General features: G+C 36.4%; 1 long non-coding RNA gene across 1 annotated transcript in view; it reads left to right on the top strand.

Moving 5' to 3' along the window:
- Window positions 1–12082, top strand: part of LOC115421485 (uncharacterized) — a 31211-nt gene extending 19129 nt beyond the window's left edge. The window contains exon 5 of the long non-coding RNA XR_003935686.1: window positions 12071–12082. This is a non-coding gene — a long non-coding RNA (uncharacterized LOC115421485). The remainder of the gene's footprint in view (window positions 1–12070) is intronic.
- Window positions 12083–24277: the final 12195 nt, after the last annotated feature.

Genomic DNA, 24277 nt, shown 5'->3' with positions numbered 1-24277 from the left:
TTAATTATCATTTCTGCAACTGAAAGGTCAAAAGTCGTCAAACTTTTGGTTTTCATAAATTATGAAGAGTATTGAGGCTTGAAAATAAGTATAGTTATATTCCAGTGTTCCTCAGATCGGTCAAAGGCAGACCTGGCACAATAATAGAGCCTAATTAGCTGTCATCACTTTTTTTTCCTCTTACTTTTTTTTTTTTTTTTTTTTTTAAATAAATGTGAAGTGTGGCTGAAAAAGTGTGAAATGAAACCCTGTGAACCTGATGAAGTGAGATACTTGAAGTTTTGTCAGTGTAAGGAAGTCAAATGTGATATTATCCCTCGTGTCCTCATCAGATTTACCCTCTGGACGCCTTCATAGCAAAAATGTACATGCACAAAAAACACTCACTATAGAATCATTCTACATCAGTATTTTTTGGGCTTTTTTTTCATAACAACAAACAAATTCATATCAGGTCCCCTGACAGTCATATGGCTCAATAATATAACTCAAAAATTCCAGAATTTCATGCATCTGCCTTCAATGGGAAAATAGTTGAATCTGGTGGAATACAGTACAAATGTCAAATATCAGTACTTTTCTTCAATATGAAATGTTGACATCAGTGGTATAGTGGTCCCTGGAGAGATGGGTATACCCACAATGTTTGTTAGTTTTGTTTTGTTTTTTTTTTGCTTTTTTTTTAAGTATTCCAAAAAAAACCGCCGTTTTAGAAAAAGTGACATGTCATCTTACTCTGTTTAGTTTACCCAAAAATCCATCAGTAATGTTTTCTCACTATTATAAAATGATCATGACTTGATCAGGAGCAGTTTGTAGGTTTTTCTGATCACACAAGCAGCTGCAGGAATTAAAATGTATTCAACATGAGGCAAACATAGGATAACGTTAGCCTTTCATAATGTTAGCCTTTCATAACATTAGCCTTTCATAACATTAGCCTTTCATAACGTTAGCCTTTCATACCATTAGCCTTTCATAACGTTAGCCTTTCATAGCGTTAGCCTTTCATAACATTAGCCTTTCATAACGTTAGCCTTTCATACCATTAGCCTTTCATAACGTTAGCCTTTCATAACATTAGCCTACTCACACAGTTTAACTATTAGCAACAAAATCTCTGCTCCTCTAAATGTGCAGTCATATGTCCAGTAGTTTAAAACAGTGACTCATTCTGAAACCACCTTAAAACTGACCTCAGAATTATGGATTCCATGACAGAAGGTTCTCTCGATATTTGTCACTCACTATACGTTTATTCTGCCTTTCTTGTTCATATTTCCAATAACTGTGCATCATTCAATGAGACGTGCAGTGGCCTGTAGGGATGGGAATCGATAAGATTTTAATGATTACAATTCTATTATCGATTTTGCTTATTGATCCAATTCCTTAATGATTCTCTTATTGATTCTCATTGGGTGACGGAATAAAAGGGTACAAACGGGTGTGTTTGCATTAACTGTCTTTTATATGTCCATCTCTGCACAGAAAATAGAACATATACAGAATGTACAAATAATAATAACAGATCATGCCGGGCCCATTTGGGGGGGGGGGGGGGGGGGGGGGCGTGTACAGTGAAAGTGAAACTAAAGACTCTTTACTAATTCCTCTATTGCCACATTTCCACTACCTGGAACTGGTTCGACTCGGTCCGTTTCCAGATGTTGTGCACCTCATTTCCTTTCCCCTACCTTCAGAAACTTGTATTTGAGGGGGTATGACGTTTGTTGCCCACACCGGAACTGGAACTGGGCCCGGATGACAGCCTGGTGTTCACTCTGCCGCGAGATTCACAAGCGCCGCTAAGTAGTGAATCAAATGAATCACATCCTGTGGACAAAAGTTTGAGCAGATTGGAGGGATTCCACCCTTTTGAACCAATAAAAGCTTTGACAGTGTTCCAGTGGACCTGGTGTCGTCTGTTTGGACCGTTTCTGCCTCAACGCCAACAATGCAGCGTACGCATGATGTCATCGCACATGCGCAATGGAGGCGGAATCGATAAGCAGAATCGTTAAGAAGGCAGACAAACGATTCCAAGGAATCGAGCTACTGGGATCCGGTTCACAAAAAGAACCAGTTCTTGATTCCCATCCCTAGTGACCTGTCAATCAACTGGGGTGGAACTGGAACCTGAGGTGTCCAATCAGGTTCCAGAGGTGACCAGAGCTATATATAATAATAATAATAATATTTCCCTCAGCATGACCCGCCCTACTGTGCCTCTGATTGGCCCATCAGTCCTCATGCCTAAAGTTGACCAATCAAATCAGTGAAGGCAGCAAGTACTAGCCAATTAGAGGCAGAGTAGGGCGGGTCATGGCTTCACTATCCTTGGGGAAAACATGGGCAATCTGGCTGCAGATACTACTGAATGGTGCAAATCGGGGGGGGGGGGGGGGGGGGGGTGTTAGAAGAGGGTATATGCAATGAAGACTGAAAAATAAATAGGTATACTCCATATACCACCGTATATGCTGGACTACACCACTGGTTGACATTAGAGAATGCATGATTTTATATTGTAATAGTAGTGACATAAAAAAAATCAGGTTTTAATGGAAGTCAATGAGACATTTTTGCAATATGCAAAACTAACTGCAACACTAATACAATCAAGTCAGTTTTTTTGGCGATTTTTGACACAAAGGCTCTAATCACAGCCCAAGCCCCATCCACCCACTATTTATTCTAGGGAAAATATGTTATGTTTTGTTTTGAAGGTTTTTCAATTAATCATTCATATTCCAATAATTAAACTGGTATTTAAAAAGTTAAAATCCTGATAATGATTGAATGTTTGATAGTTTTGAGCAAGTTTGAAGTTGTTAAATAAATTTTATGAAGAAAAATAAATAAATAATATTGATATGTTGATGAATGAATGTATGATGATTTAATTGCAGTTTTTTGTGCATGTACCAGAAAGTGCAAAATACACCAGCAGAGCATAAAAGATGTGTAAGAGGAAAGGACCATGGATTTCAAAAATTTAACTAAAAAGAAAAGTTAATGCAAAAATTCATGCCACAAGCTACAAAAAGCTGGCAAAATGATCAGCAAATGAAAAAATAATATACAAAAGGGCCTGAGGAAGACATGAGGGTTGTTAAAAAAAAAAAAAAAAAGACCAGAACTTTTTACTTACATCAAAAAAGACAAGCAGACGCTCACAGCAAGGGCAAAAGTAGCATTAACCTTAAAAAAAAAAACCCGAGAATTTACACCGAATAATAAAGTTACAGTAAAACAGGTCAATGCAGGAAAACAAAGAACAACACAGAAATAACAAAAATCTCTCCAAAGTTTTCAGTTACTGACAAGCTTCGATTGACTACTGACGCTAACTCTTCACACTCCTCATTTTGGTCAACCTTCAGAACTCAGTTAAACACCAAAAACATCAAATATGTGTTAAAATAAACTTGTCCGACCTAAACATTGTTACCAATCCTCAGTCAGAATGAATCTGGTGTTAACACTCCGACCTTAAACACTAACAGCACAGACTAATACATAAATGATGAGCTCTAACTCTGATGGTTCAATGATTGCACATTAAACATTTCATTCCAGAAAAAAGAATCTCTTCAATTTTTTGACTGTGGAACAGGAGTTACTAGACCTGCAGCCATTTCATCCAATAACATACTTTTCTTTTCTGTCTGCAGACAATTGTGGAAAAAAAAAAAAAGAAAGACTTAAAAAAAGACAAACAATTCACAAGGGCAGCCATTAGAATTAACCCTTTCACACATGAATTATGAGAGCCTTAATCAAGATTTTTTTCCGGAGTGTTTTTATTCCTCTTTAGGCATGAAAAGAAAAACCTCAATGCCATTGATTTTTTATGAACCTATTTTTCATGGAATTACAAAAATGTTCACTCAGCTGGACACCATGTGTTTAATTTTAGAAGCAAAGAAACATGTATTTACTGATATACTGTGTGAAAACTATGAAATAAAAACATTTTTAATGCTGCTAATCTGATGTTTTCTCTCATTTTAACATACTTGCATGGAGATAATAGCCAAATAACCAAACGAGCTTTTGTTTAAAAAAACAAACAAACAAAACAAAACTGTTTATTTCAGTCTAGTAACAATTAGCTTTTTTTTTTTTTAAATGCTCAAACATGTTACTGCAGATCAGCTTTATCTAGACCAGCAAAGTTACAGTAATGGTATGAATTGCAGCATATGGGATGATGCACAAAACAACAAATTCATAAATATACAAGAAAACACGTTTGATCAGCTGTCCACTGTGCATGAAAGGGTTAATATGTAATGTAATAATACGGCACCTTGTATCCCTCCTTTCTTTTCATCTGTCCTCCTTCCTCCATGTTTGAGACTAAAAACCCCACACCTGGGTGGTGTTTAAGCTGACATTTCAAGTAGCTGTCTTTGGCATCATTATATACCCTATATCACAGGTGTCAGACATGTGGCCTGGGGGCCAAATCTGGTCCGCCGAAGATTCCATTCCGGCCCGCGGGATGAATTTGTGAAATGCAAAAATTACACTGAAGATATTAACAATCAATGGTGTCAAAATCATTTTAATTGAGGTTCTACATACAGACCAATTCGATTTCAAGTGGGTCAGACCAGTAAAATATAATCATAATAACCTATAAATAATGACAAGCCCAAATCCTCTCTCTTTTTTGATGTAAAAAAGTAAAATTACATGAAAATGTTTACATTACCAAACTATACTTCAACAAAAAACATGAATAACATGAACAAACAGAAATGTCTTAAGAGAAGTAAATGCAATTTTACCAATATTCTGCCTGTTACTAAATGTTTGGTGTGATTGTAACGCACATGTGTAAATGATAAACTGATAAACCGAGGCAGAATATTGTTAAAATTGCACTAGTTTTTCTTAAGGCAATTCAAGTTGTTGATGTTATTCAGATTTTTAAGGAAACTTTGCAGATGTAAACCTGATCATAATATAATTTGACTTTTTTCACTGTTATTATTTTACTGGTTCAGCCCACTTCAGATCAAACTGGGCTGAATGTGGAACTGAACTAAAATGAGTTTGACACCCCTGCACTATATGAAGTGTTTCACCTTCCAAACAGGAATAAAAATAGGACCAAGGCTTGTGTAGTCCAACGGCATATTTAAAGACATTAATTGACATTCATTTGACCATTCAAGGTCATTCAAGGTCAAAGGTCATGGCACCAAATAAAAGCCCATATGTGACTTCCTATCTATTGCCAATAGTAATGATATCAATATCTGCAACTGTTTTCAAGTTATAACACATTGAAATGTGTCCCATTATAAACAAACAGGGATTTTTAAAATTCTAAACTCAATAGTTCCCAATTCCTTACCCCAAAGATGCCCCACAACAAATATCAAGTCATTCTGACTGACGGTTTCAGAGAGGAAGATTCTTGAAAAATTGTTGACAGACGGACAATGAACTATCTAGTCATGCAAAATATGTAATACATGTTGATCCAACAATCCTATCAATCCACGTAAATAACTGGTGCAAAATACAGTTCTTCATCTTTTCGTGGTCATCAGATATGACCCATTTGGATGTTCAGAGGCTCTGTAGTTATCGCGGAAACACCGTCATCTTCTACAACATTGATTCACCAGTAAAACCCATGGAGTTGGATCAATGACAGTGGATGGACACACTGGGTTTATGTTCAGTTAATGACAGATTTTAGTCAAAAAGTCACTTTTTCTTCAGTTTTGTCTGTTTCTGATATTATAAACCTCTTTTTAATCTCATCTTTAATGAACATCTACATGATTAGTAAATTAAATACTGGAAAATATCATATTTATACTGATATAATACAAAATACAGCAGGTACTATTATACATAAATGGTGATATATCACTTAAGAAAGGTTAGATATTAAAATAAATAAATAAATAAATCATTTGGGAACTGACATAAAAGTAGTGCTGGGTCTATTTGCATTAAAATTCTACCCTTACATACAGTATATCTGTGATTTACACATATTTTGATTGTGCAAGGCTTTATATCATATATTTTTCTAACATATGTCTGTATCTTATTCTATTCTATTCTATTCTATTCTATTCTATTCTATTCTATTCTATTCTATTCTATTCTATTCTAACAGAAATGGAGGTTTGCCATCATCCTGTGGATACAGTGTGTTAATATTTACTGTAAAAACTGTTTTCACTGTCCCATCCAAGGTTATAATAGTTTTGGATTTTTCATTATAATTTAGTTTTATTTAGTTTTGACTTTTTTCTCTCTAATTCAGTTAGTTTTAATTAGTTTTCAGAGCAAGTTTGCGAGTTTTTATTAGTTTTCATTATTTTCTAAATCAGAGGTGTCAAACTCATTTTAGTTCAGTTCCACATTCAGCTAAATTTGATCTGAAGTGGGCTGAACCAGTAAAATAATAACATAATAATATATAAATAATGTCACCTCCAAACTTTTCTCTATGTTTAAGAGTGAAAAAAGTAAAATTACATTATGAAAAGGTTTACATCTACAAACTATCCTTTCAGACAGTGTGAATAACATGAACAAACTGAAAAAATATGTGCAATTTTAACAATATTCTGCCTCAATTTATTATTTACACATGTACATTAGAACTTTAGGATCACAGTGGATCTACAAAAGCACAAAAACATTTAGTAACAGGCAGAATATTGTTAAAGTTGCACTTACTTCTCTTAAGACATTTCAGGTTGTTCATATTTGTTCACGTTATTCAGATTTTTTTGTGAAATTATACTTTATTTTAGAGTAAATACATGAAAATATTTTTATTCACAAAGGGAACAATTTAGAGTTGTCATTATTTATGTGTTATTATGATAGTATTTGACTGGTCCTGCCCACTTGAGATTAAACTGGTCTGAATGTGGAACCTGAACTAAAAGGATTGTTCATATCTTAGTGTAATTTTTGCATTTGACAAATTCATCCCAGGGGCCAGACTGGACCCTTTGGCGAGCCGGATTTGGGCCCCTGGCCACATGTTTGACACCTGTGTTGTAAATGCTTAGTTTTAGTTTAGTTTTAGTTTCTTTATATCTTTTCTCTTCTTCATCATTGAATTCAAATAAATCCCAGACAGGACTCTGCTGCTTTCTCCCAACTTTAGTCTCCATGTTTCCAGGTAGAGTGGGGACCAGAAGACGACTGGAAACCACAAGTGAACACAAGTGACGGACCGTTAAAACCCCTTTGGCCCTATCAGCCCACCCGCGAGCCGAAAAAATTATATTAATATTCATCTACAGTCTACTCTTGTTATACCGCCAACTTCCGTTCACGGCCAAATTGGCGGTATAGCGAAAATGGCGTTACAACGGGTTGCGTCCATAATGTGCATGTCTTTACTATATGATGTCTATGCTGCCTCCGTTAACCCGTTCTAATTGCGTTTCTAAATAAATCTTGATTCTGTTATGTTGTAAGGGATCATTTAAAGTGGGGAAACATTTTAAGCATTATTATACCGTGTCGGGAAATGACACCCCATCATCTTGAGGCTTTGGCTTAATCCCACGTCCTCTTCCCGACATCCTGACCTACTGAGTGTTCTGCGATAAATGAACGATGGCCGTTCCGTAGACCTACTCGTAGCTTGTCGCGATCAGCGTCTGGCGCGTTTGTTTCAGTGCATTGTTAAAATTTATGTGTACTCGATGGCAATCACGCTGGTGGTATAACGGTCGGGAAATCAGTGGTATAAGTGTTGTTTGTGCATGGAACTGGGCTGGCGGATGGCGATAGGCGGAAATGGCGGTAGCTAATGGAATAATGCATTGGGGATTTTTGTGCAATGGTTTCAGTCGGCGGTGAGCGAAAATGGCGGTATAACGGCGGGCGGTTTAACGAGAGTAGACTGTACTATAAAAATATAATAAATCAGGACAATGGATGTTTTTTTCAACTTTTGGTCAATGTTTAGACCCTAATATTAATAAAAGTACATCAAAAGTGTATTTTAGTGCAAACTTTAATGTTCAAACATGATTTTTAATCTTTGTGGGGTGAAATATACAGTATTAAAAATCTCCGACAAACAATTAATTTATGCATATCATCGTCAACCCAGCTGAAAAAAAAAACAGGTGAGGATAAAAAATTCTAATTTCTCTTTTAGTTTGTTACAGTTTACTCAGGCAGAGTAATAGATACAATATTTTAGACAATGGGAATAGATTCTGTGAGGTCTGTAAATGTCCATAGACACCAAGAACATCCATAGGAACCTTATTATTGTGAAGGGATTCTTCATTTACTTTGGGTATGTCTGTTTAGGCGTGTTTCCCCTGAAAATATGGTCAGGGTTTAACAGGTTAAATATCATATGGTGCCAGTAGCTAAAATTACTTGAGGGAAGTAAATTGATTTCACATCAATCCGACGCTGACAAAGACGAAAACGAAGGGAATTTTTATCCATAATTTTTATCCGTTTTAGTTAGTTTTGTAAGCACACAATACAGTTTCAGTTAGTTATCATTTTTTTCTTTTAATTACAGGGTGGGGAAGCAAAATTTACAATGAACATTTAGTTGTTTTTTCTCAGCAGACACTACGTCAGTTGTTTTGAACCCAAACATATATTGATGTCATAATCATACCTAACACTATTATCCATACCTTTTCAGAAACTTTTGCCCATATGAGTAATCAGGAAAGCAAACGTCAAAGAGTGTGTGATTTGCTGAATGCACTCGTCACACCAAAGGAGATTTCCAAAATAGTTGGAGTGTCCATAAAGACTGTTTAGAATGGAAAGAAGAGAATGACTATGAGCAAAACTATTACGAGAAAGTCTGGAAGATACTATTAAAGAAGAATGGGAGAAGTTGTCACCCCAGTATTTGAGGAACACTTGCGCAAGTTTCAGGAAGCGTGTGAAGGCAGTTATTGAGAAAGAAGGAGGACACATAGAATAAAAACATTTTCTATTATGTACATTTTGTTGTGGCAAATAAATTCTCATGACTTTCAATAAACTAATTGGTCATACACTGTCTTTCAATCCCTGCCTCAAAATATTGTAAATTTTGCTTCCCCACCCTGTATAGTTTTTATTTATTTCAGTTAACGAAAATGTTTAAACAATTCTAGTTTTCGTCATTTCCTTAGATTTCGTTAACGATAATAACCTTGGCCCCATCACGAGCAAAAACATGCACAGAATCTTGAAACCGTGACTTAAATTTAGACCAAAGCCTGTTGAAGAGAAACTCTAACATCAAGACCACCTAAACTGGGACTAAGTCATGACCAAAACCCGGGTGTATCAAAGCAAAGACGTTGAAGAGTTAAGACCAAGGCCAGTGTAGTGTAAAACTGAGCCCAGAGCAGAAGCTTTTGTAAATATTAAAGATTCATATGATACAGGAGTGAGAGTCAGAAAGTAATGAGAGCGGAGCAGCCTATGGGAAGGTCAGGCAAGAACTGGAAAAAAGAGAAAATTAACCCAAAGGAAAAGATTGATTGAGTGATCTATTTATTTATTTGTTTGTTTGTTTAGACCAAGTAAAAATACACTCAAGACCAACTTACTGTAACACAACATGTAAACACAGAATTCTACACACTGGATTGACTTTTGAATAAATTGTTCATGTCCTTCTATTGGATTTTTACTGCAGTGAATAATACAGTATGTTTCAGCTGCGATAAGTTCTTTAACCCTGAACTGATGCAGGAGCTTCTCCTTTCTTTAACCCTTAAAGACCCAAACATCCACCACCGACCAAAACCACCTACTGATCTAAACTGTTACTAACTGTTGAGCCACTAATCCTATCAATCCATGTCAATAATTGGTGTAAAATACAGTTCTTCATCTTTTCATGGTCATCAGATATGATCCATTTGAACGTTCAGAGGCTCCGTAGTTACCGTGGAAACACCGTCATCTTCTACAACATTGATTGACCAGTAAAACCCATGGAGTTGGATCAATGACAGTGGATGGACACACTGGGTTTATGTTCAGATAATGAGAGATTTTACTCAAAAAGTCACTTTTTCTTCAGTTTTGTGTGTTTTTGATATTATAAATCTCTATTTTAATCTGAGCTTTAAAGAACATTTAGATCAGGGCTGTCAAACTCATTTTAGTTCAGTTCCACATTCGGCTAAATTTGATCTGCAGTGGACCGAACCAGTAAAATAAAAATATAATAATGTATAAATAATGTCAACTCCAAATTTTTCTCTATGTTTTAGAGCAAAAAGAGTCAAATTACATTATGAACAGGTTTACAGCTATGAACTATCCTTTCAGACAGTGTGAATAACATGAACAAACTGAAAAAATAAGTGTAACTTTAACAATATTCTGCCTCAGTTTATCATTTACACATGTACATTATAACGTACAGATCACAGTGGATCTGCAAATACACAAAACATTTAATAACAGGCAGAATATTGGTATAATTGTATTTACTTCTCTTAAGACATTTCAGGTTGTTCATATTTGTTCAGGTTATTCACATTTTTTGTGAAATTATATTTTGTTTTAGTGTAAGTACATGAAAATATTTACATTTACAAAGAGAACAATTTGGAATTGTCATTATTTAAATGTTATTATGATAGTATTTTACCAATTTGACCCACTTGAGACTGAATTGGTCTGAGTGTGGAACCTGAACTAAAAGGATTGTTCATATCTTAGTGTAATTTTTGCATTTCATAAATTCACCCCAAGGGCCGGACTGGACCCTTTGGCGGGCCGGATTTGGCTGGATTTAGATGATTAGTATATTAAATACAGGAAAATATTGTATTCATACTGATATAATACAAAATACAGCAGGTACTATTACAAATAAATGGATATAAATCACTTAAGTAAGAAAGGTAAGTCATAAAAAAAATCATTTAGGAGCTGATATAAAAATAGTGCTGGGTCTTTATGAGTTAAAATTCTACCCTTACATACAGTATATCTGTAATTTGCACATATTTTGATTGTGCGTGGCTTTATATCATATATATTTCTACAACATTGATTCACCAGTAAAACCCATGGAGTTGGATCAATGAGAGTGGATGGACACACTGGGTTTATGTTCAGTTAATGACAGATTTTGATGAAAAAGTCACTTTTTCTTCAGTTTTCTCTATTTTTATATGATAACCTTTGAATTTACTCAAAATTTTCATGAATATCTTAATTAAATATAGGAAATTAAATACAGGAAAAGACATGATTTATACTAAAAAATGCTAAATACAGAGGATGATATTACAATAATTTATAAATATTTAAATAATCTTTCTGTTTACCATCTGTCTGTGTAAATGTCTCCTGTTACAACGTGCGCACCTGCTGCTTATAGTCAGAACGGCCTATATATGTACAAATATGTTTTTCTTTTAAAATTTGGTGGGTGCGGCTTATATTCAGGTGCGGCTTATAGCCTGGAAAGTACAGTACTTGTCAAATACTTTTGTGTCTGAACAGAAGTGGCCGATTTTCTGTGAGGACACAACTCCAGCTTCACAACAGTCATGGGAATGCAATTTATCATTATCTCCAAATCAGAGCAGATCTGTCAGCTTTTGCAAATTTGCAGGCTGCTTCAGCAGATGTCTATCAATATAATGACTCACATGACCCTGGAAAAGTTCAGCTTTAGTATGCCTCCCACATCCACAGGACAAATTACACCCTGCGTGAATTAATTCAAGTCCATTAAAAGCCTTCATCGACATCTGCTGCTGCGGTGATGCTGGGGCCTGCTTGTCTTGGCCTTTCTCCAGCCGGACGCCTCTTCAATTTAACTCCAATTTGGAGTTGGTGGATGTTGGCTGACAGTTTGAAACTTCTCAGTGGGATGCTGATGAGCATCTTCACTCCTGCTAAAGGAAAGTCATTCTCTCATCTGGACAGCGTTGCAAATTGTGTAAAAAGCCAGTCCGATCAAGATAATGGCTTGTGAAAGAATGAGATTAGCTCCCTTTGTGAGAAATCTGATTGTGTGGATGGGATAGTGGCATAACAAGTGTGACCTTGTTGCAGGGGCCAGCAGAGAAAGTAATTAGGCCTCACATATGGACGGCATTACTGAAGCCTTCAGCGACGGCAGCGAGGGGGACAGGCCGTGTCGGAGCTGCTTACTGTCACAGGTAAGGCTGTCACTGGTGAATAATGGGCGCCTGTTACCAAGAGTTCCACCACATGTTGAGATAGAGTGAAACAAAAGACAGACTTAGATTTACTCACAGTGTCACAGTCCCTGCTCTGATTAGTGTTATTTCCAGGCTCTGGGGGCATCTCGTGTCCCCTCACTCCTTCGGTCGACCACAATGAACAGCATCTTGACCAACTACACCAACACCTGGATGCTCTTAACCCAGTGGTTTTCAACCTTGGGGTCGGGACCCCACATGGGGTCACCTGGAATTCAAATGGGGTCGCCTGAAATTCTAGTAATTGATAAAAAATTTAAACTTACGAATAAAAATTTACATTATATAGCCTAAATGTTGCCTAAAATTAACTTTTATTTGCAACATATTAGAGCAAAGTATTACAGGATCAAAAACAAATTAATTTTAGCAAATAAAATGTCTTGTTTTGAATATCTGGGGTCACCTGAAATTTCTAATAATTTATTTTAAAAAAATTTTAAACTTACAAATAAAAATGTACATTATAGTGTCTAAATGTTGTGACGGCCCCTGCTTAGGTGTCTGAGAGTGTACTTGGTAGTGATGTCATTCTGTGTTCTCTCTTGAGGATGAAGCTGAGACATCACAGTGATTGGGAGCACCTGGGCCCGGTGTTCCTGAGGACCTTAAAAGGGCCAGATCCAGCGTGGCTCTCTCTCTCTCTCTCTCTCTCTCTCTCTCTCCCTCTCCCTCCCTCCCTCCCTCTCTCCCCTGCCGACCAGCACCTTTTGTTTGATTTACTTTTTGTTTCTTTCAGCCACACAACCTTACACCTATACTATCCACGCATCCACATGCACACCACTGATACTACTGACTTACACACCTCATATTTATTGTAAACTTTGGTTATTTTGCGTTATACTTTAATAAATATTTTGTATTAAGTTAGCACTGTGTACTTCTCCCATCTTTTTGTCATGGCCTAGAGCCGGGTTATGACAATGTCTAAAATGAATGTTTATTTGCAACATAACATAACAAACTATTGCATGATCAAAAAACAAATTAATTTTAGCCCAAAAAAATGGGGTCCCCTGAAATTTCTAGTAATTGATTAAAAATAAATAAATAAATAAAAATAATAATAATAATAATAATATATGGTGAGTTGAGAGAGACAATCCCAATCCATAAAAGACCTAACAAACTGAGTATGAAACTGCAGCACTGTGGTTCTGTTTATCTGTCAAATGTTCATTGTGGTCAGACATAGTCTCTCCAACGTGTCCTGGGTCTTCCCCGAGGTCTCCTCCCGGTGGGACATGCCCGGAACACCTCCCCAGGGAGGCGTCCAGGAGGCATCCGAAACAGATGCCCGAGCCACCTCAGCTGGCCCCTCTCAACGCGGAGGAGCAGCGGCTCTACTCCGAGCTCCTCCCTGGTGACTGAGCTCCTCACCCTATCCCTAAGGGTGCGCCCAGAAACCCTGCGGAGGAAACTCATTTCGACCGCTTGTATCCGGGATCTTGTCCTTTTGGTCATGACCCAAAGCTCATGACCATAGGTGAGGGTAGGAACGGTTCACGAGTTTTGGTTTAGCCTCTGCTAATTTAATTTTTAAATGAACTGGCTAATTCAAACTGTATGAGGTGCTGAAACACATTTCTGTATCATTTGGTTTGTGTAGGAGCTTGTTTTTTATGGAGGTCGCTGACTGGAGGTTTCTGTGTTTTATGCCACTTTTGTCAAGAGCCGAAAAAACAAAAAATGGAGACTGCCTCTAAAGTTATACGTGCAGGTCTCATCCTTGAAAAACACAACGCAGAGTCTGACACCATCGGTTACACACGCACGCACACATACACACACACACACACACACACACACACAAACTGCTATTAAATCATTATACAGTCAAATGTCAATATTATTTTGCCTTTTCTTCATAAATTTCTTCAAACTCACTCAAAACTGCCAAACTTTCAATCATTAGTAGCATTTTAATCCTTTAAACACCAGTTTAATTCATTAATTTTGAATTATGAATTATTATTGTATTGTATGATTGTATTGTATGAATTATTTCTTACAATAAAACCCTGCCAAATATTACCTATTTTCCATATTATAAATAGTAGGGGCACAGGGCGTTGATGGTGATTAGAGTCTTGGATATGACAAAGATTAGCATGAAAACTGATTTGATTGCATCAGTAGTTTTTATGTGGTGTCACTCACTCCCTTTGAACGCCTTCGAACGTCTCATTGACTTCTGTTAAAACCAGATTTTTTAAATCTCACTGCCTTTACAGTATAGAATCATGCATTCTCTAATGTCAGCATTTCCTTTTGAAGAGTAGTGATCTTTGACATTTTTACTGTATTCCACCGCATTCAACCATTTTCCCATTGAGGGCAGATGCATGAAATTCTGAAATTTTGGAGTGATATTATGGAGCCATATGACCATCAGGGGCCCCAAGAGAGATTTGTTTGTTGTTATAAAAAAAAAAAAAAAGCTGATATATGACAATTTCATAGCAGTTTTTTGGTGCATGTAACTTTTTGCCATGAAGGTATCCAGAGGGTAGTAATTCTGACAAGGACACAAGGGTAAACCCCTGGCCCCCCTTCAAAAAAAAAAAAAAAGTTGGAGTAGCATCTGTAGCATCTATTCTATTTAACTAAAAAAAAACCCCAAAAAAAACAAAAACAAAAAAAAGATCTCATTGTGTCTATATTTGAGTTCTTTGTATTTACACTTGTTTTGTGTGCACAAGTTACAAGAAGTGGCACCAGGCGCAATAAACCCCGCCCCTCACCCCATTTCACATAAATGGAAAGATTTTAAAAAATCTGAACTTTAACCTATGTTTCCCAAAATGTAGTGGCATCTATTCTGGGTCACTGGCAATCTCCAAAGCCACTTTGGTATGAATTCAACCAATGGTTTTGCTGCTAAAGTGTTAACAAACAAACAAAGAAACAAACAAAACGAACCAAAAACAATACCCTTTGACTCCCCTTTTGGGGGGTGAGGAAATAAAAAGTAATGGATACCCAGATGGTGGACTCATAACGGTGTGAAATGTTGGACACTTCTAACCCTCTACTGTTGCCATTTTGGCTGCAAAGCGGAGTGGGAGGCGATGACAAACAGGGAAATGGTGGCAGAGGAAGGGGCAGTTCTGCCATCTTTAGGTTAACGCAACTGGGCTGATTTAGAGACGACCTGATGTGACACTGGGGCAGATGGCACAATAACATCCAGCTGACAGAAAGCAGGGAAACAGGGAAAAGGGGCACTAACAAATAGGAAGCACCTTCATTTATAATAGTAATATATTTAGGCATGGGAAACGATAAAAATTTAACGATACTGATTCCATTATTGATTTTGCTTATTGATCCGATTCTTTATCGATTCTCATTGGGTGAGGGAATAAAAGAGTACAAACGGGTGTGTTTGCATTTACTGTCTTTTATATTTCCATCTCTGCACAGAAAATATACCATATACAGTACGTACAAATAAGAAGAACAGATGACACTGGGGGGGGGGCAGTGAAAGTGAAACTTAAGATGCTTTACTAATTCCTCTACTGCTGCATTTCCACTACATGGAACCAGTTCAACTCTCCTGTTGTTGTGCACCTCATTTCCTTTCCCCTACCTTCAGAAACTTGTATTTGAGGAGGTACGACGTTTGTTGCCCGCACCGGAACCGGAACTGTGCCCGGGTGACGTCCTGGTGTTCACTCTGCCGTTAGATTCACTAGCGCTGCTAAGTAGTGAATCAAATACGTGACATTCCTGTAAATGAATCCCATGCTGTGGACAAATGTTTGAGCAGATTGGAGGGGTTCCACCCTTTAGAAGAAATGGAAGCTTTGACAGTGTTCCAGTGGACCTGGTGTCGTCTGTTTGGACCTGGTGTCGTCTGTTTGGACCTGGTGTCGTCTGTTTGGACCTGGTGTCGTTTGTTTGGACCTGGTGTCGTCTGTTTGGACCTGGTGTCGTCTGTTTGGACCTGGTGTCGTTTGTTTGGACCTGGTGTCGTCTGTTTAGACCGTTTCTGTCTCAACACCATGTTGGCTACATTCTGACCAAAACAACACAGCGTACGTGTGGCGTCATCGCGCATGTGCAACGAAGGCGGACTCGATAAGCAGAATCATTAAACAGGCAGGCAAACGATTCCAAGGAATCGAGCTACTGGGATCCGGTTCTCAAAAAGAACCGGTTCTTGATTCCCATCCTTAATTATATTAAATGTCAAGTGAGTATAGAAACAGACGGATATGTTGGTCTGTTGTCTGAAAAAGAAAGTTGTAATCATCATGTGCAGTGAATGTGCATTGGCCATGTTTGATTTGAGATTCATGTGCAACGCTAGTAAATACATAATAAACTAAGTAGGCCAAATGGAACTGTACTAATGCCTTTGTACTGGGTATAAGTTCAGGTATGGTGTTGGTAAGTTAACCGAAAACACTTTATTTCAACAATATGTTTAATTCAAATTTAAATCAGATGAAGATTTATATGGTAAAAATATGATAAAGATGAAAATTTACCTACGTACAGGAGTAATACATTGAAATTAAAATAATTTGAAATTAAAATTGCATTTTTCTTCCCAACAGAGGTGTGTTCTACTGTTAGGTAGTGACAGATCCAGAAAAAAATGAAAGGGGGAGGGGTGGGAGGGGGTGGCAGGAATTGTCATGTTCCTGTTTACATAACATACTGTGCATTACAGTCGACCTTAAAGCTTAGATGTAAACTTCACATCCCAAAAAGTACCAAGACACTCAGGTAGCAGATAGGTCAACTTTCAGCCAGTGGAGGTGTAGCTCAACAGGTAGAACTTCAGACCACAATGGGAAAGATGAGGGTTTGATTTCCAGTCAGGGCAGGAGTTTTTTTCTGCATATTTTCAATGGCGGGGGGGGCACGGTGCTGGTAGGTAAATCTGCCAGGTTTACACTCGACTCTTCAGTTGCTTCACTTTTCTTTCCCCTGGCCTTCTGGGCTCCACCTGGGCTCATCCTTCCCTCCATCACCACCCACTGACACGTCACACTATAATTGTTCAGTGTTTTTGAGTCACAGAAAAATATAATGCAGTCATTGTTTTGTTTTGTTTTTTTAACCCAAACCCATGAACATTCCCACCCTGTTGAACCAAAAAAAAAAAAAAAAGATAATTGACAATAAGTATAATACATAAATAAATAAGGAACACAGATATTAGCCACAGACTTGTAATAATAAAACTACTGTGGAATAAGTGAGGGCTCTACCTTTTTTATATGATTCAGAACAGGTTACAGGTACTGAAAACATATTGGCACGTCCTCTTATAGAATATCTGATTTTTTCCAATGTTAAATGATGTGAAAGATCCAGAAACCAAGATGTAAATGTTGGAGGTTGTTTATCTTTCCATTTTAGTAGTATTCGTCTACGAGCTAGAAGAGTGGTGAAGGCAATTTGATTTTTAGGTTTTTGGTTAAAATGAAAAGAATGTGATGGGATGCCAAATATTGCAATTGTTGCCTCAGATTCAATATGAGACCCTGTTACATCAGAAAGAAATTTAAATATAGACTGCCAAAAGTTTTTTCAGTTTTGAACAAAACCAGAGCATATGAGACAGTGTGGTCGGTTCAGCTTCACAACCATCACAAGTAGGATTCAAGTCCGATTTAATTTTTTTATTTTTTTTAATATCTTGTTATTTCACAAAAGAAAATCCTCCAGATGCAGTATATACATAGTGATACTGGGTCTTACTTTTTACAGTTCTCCTTTGTGCATTCTTCCCACCTCCCATCCCTAAAGGAATAAACCAACTAAACACACTCAAAAGTACACAGTAAAATCGCCAGTGTTTATATAACACTTAAAGAGTTAATTTTAACACTACCTCAGTGAACATATGGTCCCTATCTACAAAGTGTAAAATTTACACTGAACATAGAGTTACATTTCCAGAGTCAACTTTACTCTAGTAAGAGTTAATATTTTACACTACACTACACTAATTAGTGTCAATCAAGTTTTACACTATGTGAGAAGTAACACCCATAGTGTTATTCACATTCAACACTGAAGAGTTAAGTGTTAAGAAATAACTTTTCCAGTGTTAAACCTACTTAACACTACATGTTGATAAATAAATTATTCCAAAGAGTGTTGATTTTGAACTGCCTCCTACCAGTGTTACGTATGATGTACTACAGTCCCAGTGTCTGCAGGGGCCAAAAAAAGATAACATTATTTCTGTTCCCAATTTATTCTAAGTAAAAATGAAATACTGCAATTAAAAGTAAACATAAAATGACATGTAAAATGAAAGCCACTGACCCGATATCATGTTATCCACTTGAAATTCGGTATTTGAAAACACATACCCAACATTGACAATGATGACGTAACTTTATTCTTGCACACAGATTCTGCTTGGATGAAATAACAAAAGCAATAGTTTACTTACACAAAATTACCGCAGTTTTCCGATGTGAGAAAGATGCCGATGCCATAGTCCAACTTCTCACTCAGTTTGAACACGGAGGTTGGTGGGCGGGGCTTTACAGAGTCTTTTTTTTTTTTACACTGAAAGGTATCTTGCTCTTATCGGTGTTGAATTAACTTTGAGAGAGTCGATTTACTTTAACACTGAAAATAAATAATAAATATAAAAAAAAATAATAAATTGACAGTGTAAAACCTGTTAACTCCAATTATTTTCACCAACACTGGAAGTTATCTTGTTAAATTTTACTCTGTCCATTGTTGGAATAACTCCGAAAGAATTAAAATACTTTGACACTGCTTTTTATTACACTGGCAAACTTTCTGTGTAACAGCCAAAAATATACATGTCTAAAGAAAAAAAAAAAAGATAATAGAAAATAATAATAGAAAAAAAAAAAAAATAATAATAATAATAATAAAAAAAACATAAATAAAAATCATCATCATCATCATCACAATAACATTAATAAGGGTAAGAACATAAGCATGAGCATAATGATGCATGCTGTGACATAAATAGCAGTAACAGGACAGTATTCATGATCTATAAACTCAAACTTTCTCCATACCAGAAAGTAAAGGCAACTAAAATTCATTAAAGAGATGGCCCCGATTATATTTATCCTAAGTCAGTTTCTCTAAAGGTAAAAAAGAAGACAGTTGATCATGGAAAATCTTAAAAGATGGAGGGGAGTCATTCTTCCAAAATAAAAGTATGCATTTCTTTGCGAAGTAAGTGATCAAAATTAGTATCCTGCATTTTTTATGATCTAACTGTAACTTCTATGTGTCATTTAATAAATAACAGACTGCTGCTTAAATCAAATTGTAAATCCAGGACTGATTGAATGAAAGAGTGAACTGAGCTCCAATAACTTGTTAAAAGGTTGCAGTCCCAGAACATGTGCACGCTGACTGAATTTTTGTCAACTTCACTGTTGACCAGTGTCGTCTGTGAACCACTTTGAATTAGTCTATGTTTTAAACAGATTGAGGATGAATGACTTCACACTCTTCTGTTGCTATATTTATTTTACCGCTCCAGAAAAGACTTGTGGGCCAAACCAACTTAAACATTTGGGAGGGAGGAATTCCCTGAGATGGTAGAACCCATCTAGTCTACTGTGATGTAGGGGCGGCGCTGTTGAATGAATGGAGAATGAATGCAAGAAGAAGAAGTGACAGATAAGAGTCCAAATGATTTTTCCCATCCAACTGACCAGACTGACATCAGGAATCGCTCAATTAGCCACTCTACCTCTGAACAGAAGTACCACAGATAAGGCCTAGTGTAAATATGGCATTTATGGACCTAAAATTTAAAACAAATTAGAAACATGTACGGTGATGGACTGAAAAAGTAAACTGTTCTGATATTATTCATGTTTTAGGCACATTTTCTACACTGTAAAATCCAGTAGTTGCCCTGATCAAAAATATGCACTTATGACTTGTATTTATGAAGTAACAGTTACTTGCATGGAGAAAAAATCTAAATACTTAGTGTTTAGAGTGGCGATTACTTCATTTAGAGTTCAGCTCACTAATAACAATAAGTAGCCAACTTTGCAGTTGTTGGCATGTTTTTTTATTTTTACATATAAATTTTTATTTTGTGATGTTTGAATAACATTGTTCAGGGATACACTTGTCAGCATGTTGGTTCTACCACCATGGATGGTCTAAAAAAAGTTACTTATTACAGTTTTTAAGAGCTGTATTTACAGTATTCTTGCCTTACAGTATTTTTTTTTTTTCTTCTGTTTTTTTTCTTATCTCTTTTGACAGGCAGCTGTCTGTACCGATGAGGCAGCAGCCCACACCAACTGTACTCCCAGTCATCATTGCCCATTTTTCTAACACCTTTGCTTGTGTATCCTCTTTTATTTGGACATTTTACCAGGGAGTATCTCACACTTTTTTTTTTTCCTACTTGTCTTGTCCAGCGTCCTAACAGTAAAATGGTAGTCTGGTTCCTTTTGGTGCTGAACAAATTTGCTTTGCCAAGGGTAACTTCATAAAGTATATGAAGCGCCCTTTGATATTCTACTGTGTTTATTATGAGTTTTGTTGAACCACATTTCGATGCCTTACAGTATTAAACCTGTGTTTGTGAATGTCAATCTTGTAAAAAAAAGTTGACATAAAAAATAAATAAATAAATAAATAAATAAAAAAATATATATATACATATATACACACACACACACACACATATGTATATATATATATGTATATATATATATATATATATATATATATATATATATATATATATATATATATTGATGTAATTGAACTTTCAACTGTGTTATTACCTTGATTTATTATGTTTAATTGTAATTCAGATTGTTTTAGGAGAATGGAACCTGTTTTTCATTCCTGTATAGATATTTAAGGCACTTAGATTGCTGAAGTAACACTTACTTGCTTTTTTCAAGGCAATCGGTTTGCATGGTTTTAGCAAGTAAGTCAGACTACTGTTCAAGTAAATGTAGCTTAGAAAAGCTAAGTTAGTCTGACTGAGGTAAGTGTGTTAAAGGGACTAAAGACAGAGTAGTCTTTACTAAGTCCAGAGTACATCTAAAGTAAGTTATCAAGTACACTCTACTAGATTGTTTTAGTTGCTCAAACTCATCTATAAGTGTACTCTACGAAGGAAGCACTAGTTCATACAACGTAAAATACTTAGTTCTCTTTACTTGTTTTTTTAAGTGCAATCGGTTTGCATGCTTTTTCTAAGTAATGATAACTAACTGGATTTTACAGTGCATTCGGCACCTTCAGAATATCTGCCACATTGGAAGATTTTGTGGTTCTTTAGTGGTTTTAGTGGTTTCTGCTGATGCTCAGCTTTAGCTTTACCTGTGACAGATTAACCGACAAAAAGACTTGTGCGGTACAGAGGACAAAACAAACACATTACATGCAGTACGTTCAGAGTAGCTGCAATATTAACACATTTCCAGAAATTACATTTGGATCCTATATCAAATATTTTATATGCATCGCACAGCAAACATTAATATCTGTAAGAAATAAATCATATAATTATTGATAATGACTTTTTTTTTCTTTTTTTTTTTTTTAGATCATTTGACAGTTGTAAGGGCAAGTGCAATGTCCAGAAAAGTTCAGTATTACTCAGTAGATAAGAAAATTAACCTTAAATGTAAAGTGAATATTAAGAAAGATTTTCATTATAAATAAATGAGATTTATGATGTGATTTTAACTTTTTTTTTTTTTTTTTTCAATTTTTTAACTTATTGATATATAGATTGATGTTGTTCATAACACTGGTCAACAACAAATTTATTGTTTCAGTTTTTTGAGCTGATTTAGGATAATTTTGGTGTGCTGAATCCAAAAATCACATTAATTTTACTCAATCAGGTCAACTTTCTGAACTATGCTACATATTGACTTTTTTAACATTTTTGCTTACATTTATGGGCATTTTCACATCATATGATACAAAATTCTTTCATATTTCTTGCAATAAACGAGTTGTGAAGATTTTACTTTTGCCAATTTATGATTAATGGGTTTTTTTAGTATTACAGGTGAATGAAATGGCTTCGACTAGGAGATCATGCAAAAATAAGCCTGTCGTAATCTGCTACATCTGCGGTGAATACACCATTGTACCTAACAGGAATCCTGTTAGAAAATGATTTTTTTTCTCTTAAAACCTATTTTGGGTGAGAACTGTATAAAAAATAAACTGATAAAGTTACAAAAATGTAATCAATTTTGTGAGAAGCTCAAATTTTTCAAAATCAAATTAGCAGAAAAACCTGACCTGACTGAGAAAAACAGATGTCATTTTTGGATTTCGCGGTGCAAAATGGTCCGATTTCAGTTGAAAAAACCTAAACAACTTGCAAAAAACATTTTTTTGTAACCCAGTGTAATCTGTGTTATGTGTGTGTACGTGAGTGAGGTTTGAATATAAAGCTTTTTATTTTTTTCACTATTTTGCCCTCTTTCTTATCCTTTCATTATCACCCTTTCTATTGTTAAACATATGTCAGAGGATTGCACTTATGGTTATTAATGTATGTATGTATGCAGGGACACATGCTTTGTACAAATAAAACTATGCATACAAAAGATAAATCAATCATATTTAAAAAAAATAAATAATAATAATAATAATAGACATAAAAATGAACTTTCTTGGCTCTTAACTTTTAACACAATAAATTGTTGTGATTCTTTGTCAGAAATGAATGAACTCCAGTGTTTCCTTTTCCTTCTGAAGTAATTGTCAATACTGAAACATTTCCCATTATGTAAACACTGACTCTGCCTCTTACTGCATTAACGACACTGTGTTGTGTATTATTGTTCATTACCTAACAAATGATCCTTGTAGGAACATTGCCATCATCAGTGAACATCCATACACACATGTCCATCACAGCTAAAGGACACAAAATCATATCCTCTCGTCAGAAAACTGATAAAAAAAAGAAACGCAGTAACAGACAGAATCAATGAGTCAAACTGACCTTCATGTTGATTATCAGGTATGAGATACGGTCCCACTGTAACAGGACTCGCAATGATACAGTCATTTTAGCTTCTGAAACGGTAAGCTAATAAAGCTGTGATCAGATAAGCCCCCCCACCTACGCCCCCCCACCCCCTTCAGAGCAGGTATACATGGTCTGTATCTGTTATCTATACCGGTTATTGAAGGGTAGGCTTGTTTTCATCTACTCTTTGAGGTCTGTTTTTTTTGAAAATCCCCCACTGGAGGTGTATAAAAGAGCTAAATTGCAGGGTTTTCAGACCATCAGCATGTCCTCCTTCACACCTCTCCTCTCCAAGGATCTGCCACCACAAGGCCAATTATATTGATTGTAAACATGGAAGCTGATGTTGTGTTTGTCACTAGATGCGGATGTCTTCTTTTTCAGCCTTGAGATGCCGGAGGAAAGAGCTGCCCGGCGTTGTCTGACAGTGAAACCAACAAGCCTTATTACAGCACTGCAAGCGCAGCTCGACTGGAGGTGGATTTCATCTAGGTCTGCTTTAAAATGCTGACAAAACACATGTTTACATCAGAACGCTGGATGCAAAAATGGATGCCAGTGCCTGTAGATGCCACGGCATGCGTCCGCACCTCGGTTATGTGCACAGGCATATTAAACAAGGCTCATTTCCACAGACAGATCCGCGCTCTGTGGCGTGCCCTGACATCATCACCAAGAAGTAATTGTTGTGAGGGCCGGAGGGACGAGCAGCGGGCCTTCGACTGGCTGATTGTGTGTCTTTGCCTGTCTGTGATAATTAAAATGACTCAGCCTCCCCCCCGCTCCACTCACAGCGGTGGCATTGCAGAGGCAGCAGCAGAGCTGTTATTGCTTGTCCTTCAGCTCAAAGGATTGTGTTGGCCAGAGAGCTGAGGGCTTTTGTTCTGAAAATCTGGTGTCCAGCCTGGGTGGTTTTTAGCAATATGCCCAGGGAAATGTGTTATCTAAGCAGTGCATGCAAGAAACCCTGACATTAATCTTTAATTAAGGCCTTTATAATTTCGGAAGACATGCCCGGGAGTCTGAAAGTTCCTGC

Source organism: Sphaeramia orbicularis, chromosome 6 (genome assembly GCF_902148855.1).
Source record: "Sphaeramia orbicularis chromosome 6, fSphaOr1.1, whole genome shotgun sequence".
NCBI classification, from domain to species: Eukaryota; Metazoa; Chordata; class Actinopteri; order Kurtiformes; family Apogonidae; genus Sphaeramia; species Sphaeramia orbicularis.
Note: the sequence above shows the minus strand (reverse complement) of the source record. Positions and strands in the feature narration are given on the sequence as shown.